Below are 2,814 nucleotides of genomic sequence, written 5' to 3'. Positions count from 1 at the left end.
TGTTAACTACCAAACAATCACTCGCAAAACTCAGAGATCCGAAGCAATAGAAGCAGGTACATGTAGAAGAACCAAAAAAAATTCATCGATCCATAAAACTCACGAATCCAGATCTTACCGGAGAGGGAAAAAGAACGAGAAATCGAGCCCTAATGATGCTTTCGTTCGGAGAGGGAGGAAGCGAGGGGAGAGCGCGAGGGAGATCACCAAGGGCAAAAGAAGGAATTGCAGCCCTAACGCCAACAGCCAACGCCGAACGCAGGAGGCGCCCCGCGATCCGCATAATGAAGAAAAACCGAACCGCGGGACGCAGCGTTCAGAACGCCGCCGAACGAACGCTCGAAACAAACGGGTAGGCGGCGTTCTGAAAACGCCACCGTCGATGAAAAAGCTGTGCCAAACAGGGCCTAAGTTAATCCCCATTTAAGAGAATTTGTAGTTGAGGAGGAGGCACAGCACCCACAAAGATTCTTTGTAAACCTTGCTTAGCCAACCAATCAGCAGCAGAATTACATTCCCGATAAATGAAGTTAACTTGTATAACCAAATTATGTTTTTTTATGAAGTCCTGTATCATGTTAATCAAGCAAATAACATTCCAAATAGGGAGAGTGATTTGATTGAAAATGTTAAACAAAGCCTTTTTCGCTTATTTGGTGTTCCTTTTTGCTGATCTGGGTTTTCATTTTTATTTTTCCTTGATTTCTCCTTTTAGTTTTCTGATCTTTGGCATTTTTATTTTTGTTTTTCCATGCGGTTTGGGGCTTTTCCCCAAATATGTGATTTCACATTTTTTTATTGTATTTCTATTTTTCTCAATTTCTACTTTGCATTCCCTGCCTTGACTGGTGTTCTTCTTCACTGATAGGCTTTCATTTCTTTTCCATTATCGTTATGTTTTTCATGTTTTGTTGCTTCCTTTGGTTTTAGTAGTGTGCTTTTTATGGGGAAGATTTTTGCGGAGGCCTTGACGGGGAGTTCCTCCTTGAAGATAGGCTCTTCGGGGTTATTCCCTTTTTCCTTCCATGAAGCTTTGAATGATAATGAGGATGGGGATTTTGGCTTTATTAAAAAAACCAGTAAAAAGAACAGAAAATTTGCTTGGTTTGTCTTGGAAGAGAAATCTTGTATGCTTGCATCTTCTTGTGGGCATGTGTTGGTTGGAAAATTCACTTATGGGCTCCCCAAGCTTGAAATGATTAGACGAGAATTTGATGCCTTAAAGCTTACGGGGTTTTGGCAAGTAGGTTTTTTAGATGGGAGACATGTTTTAATTCAACTTTCTAACAATGAAGATTATACCCGCCTTTTCGCTAGACGTTTTATACGAATACTTGACGCTCCTATGAAAATTTTAAACTGGACAGTTGGTTTCAACCCTAAATTGGAACCGCCCACTATCCCAGTTTGGATATGTTTTCCTGGACTAAAGTTTCATCTTTTTAATCATGAAGTCTTGTTTTCCTTAGCTTCTGCTTATAGAAAGCCTTTAAAGATGGATGGCCCTACTCTTGCCTTATCTCGCCCATCGGAAGCTCGTGTTTTGGTTGAACTTGATATTACATTACCATTTTGCGATGAAACTTGGATTGGCTCCTTGCATCAAGGATACTGGCAGAAAGTTGAAATAGAAATTTATTCTCAATATTGTTCTCATTGTCATATGTTTGGGCATGCTCTCTCTCATTGTTTTCGTTTGTGTCCTCATCTTAGACACAGTGGTGTTCCAACAGTGCAAGCCCCAAATAATCCTATTATTGTCAACCCCCAGGATGACAAAAATTTTATTATCGAGTTTGAACAAAATATTGATCCTCATCTTAGACACGGTGGTGAACCAACGGTGCAAGCCCCAAATAATCCCATTAATGTTCCCCCCCAGGATGGACAAAATTTTATTATTGAGTCTGAACAAAATATTGCTACTTCTTCTGTTAAGGTTGTTGATCAAAAAGATGAGCTTCATTCTACTCCTCCTATTGAAATACTGTCGGCGTTATTTCAGGGATGGTTTCGTTGTGGGGTTGCCCGTAAGAAGCTGTCGGTCACCGGAATCAAAATCTCGTTGCTTGCTTCGGAAGGACGTTGAATTATGAAATCAAACTGACCCCATAGTTTTCATAGTTTAAAATGAAAGAGCACTGTACCTTAAATTTTGTATCTATCCCGAAGAATAAACACAAGAATTGAGGATGAGGCTCGTTCAAAAAAAATAAGGAAAGGATGATGTCCATTCGGTCTGCGAATGTATTTGCTGACAAGTTCCTCTATTTAATATAAAAGATTTAATAGGGTTTATATTAAGCTGGGTTTGGACATGCTTCCTATAAGGGCAAGCCCCTATAGTTAATTACATCCTAAATGATCAAAGCCACCTAAGAAAACTCTCGATAAAAATCAAGAAATATTATCTTTAAGGAATTTCAAAGAGTAGAACTCTTCAATGAAATCGGACGTAGAGGTGTGAAAGGGAATTGGTTCAAATTTGGAACATTTTATTATAGAATCCAAAGGAAGAAGGACTAGGGGATGTCATGGATCCAGAGGAGAACTCCGGTGACTTCCCAAGCTATCCTAATGTTTGGCTTCAGTTTTGAGGAGAAATGTTTTAAGTGTTTCATCCTGCAAATTTATTAGTTAGGGCTTACATTCATGTGAAATGATCACACAAATAGCCTGGAAGATGTGAAGATTTAGGTCGTGACAAACGACAATCTCGGGATCCTAAGACGAGTTAGGGCTTATATTGTATAGCAAGGCTATGCAAAGGCCTAAAGATAAGGTGAGGATTTACGTTGCATAAGCAAGCAACCT

The sequence above is a fragment of the Phalaenopsis equestris genome, unplaced genomic scaffold, assembly GCF_001263595.1.
Source record: "Phalaenopsis equestris unplaced genomic scaffold, ASM126359v1 Scaffold235896, whole genome shotgun sequence".
Taxonomy (NCBI): domain Eukaryota; kingdom Viridiplantae; phylum Streptophyta; class Magnoliopsida; order Asparagales; family Orchidaceae; genus Phalaenopsis; species Phalaenopsis equestris.
The sequence above is the reverse complement of the archived record's forward strand: the minus strand, read 5'-3'. Positions refer to the sequence as shown.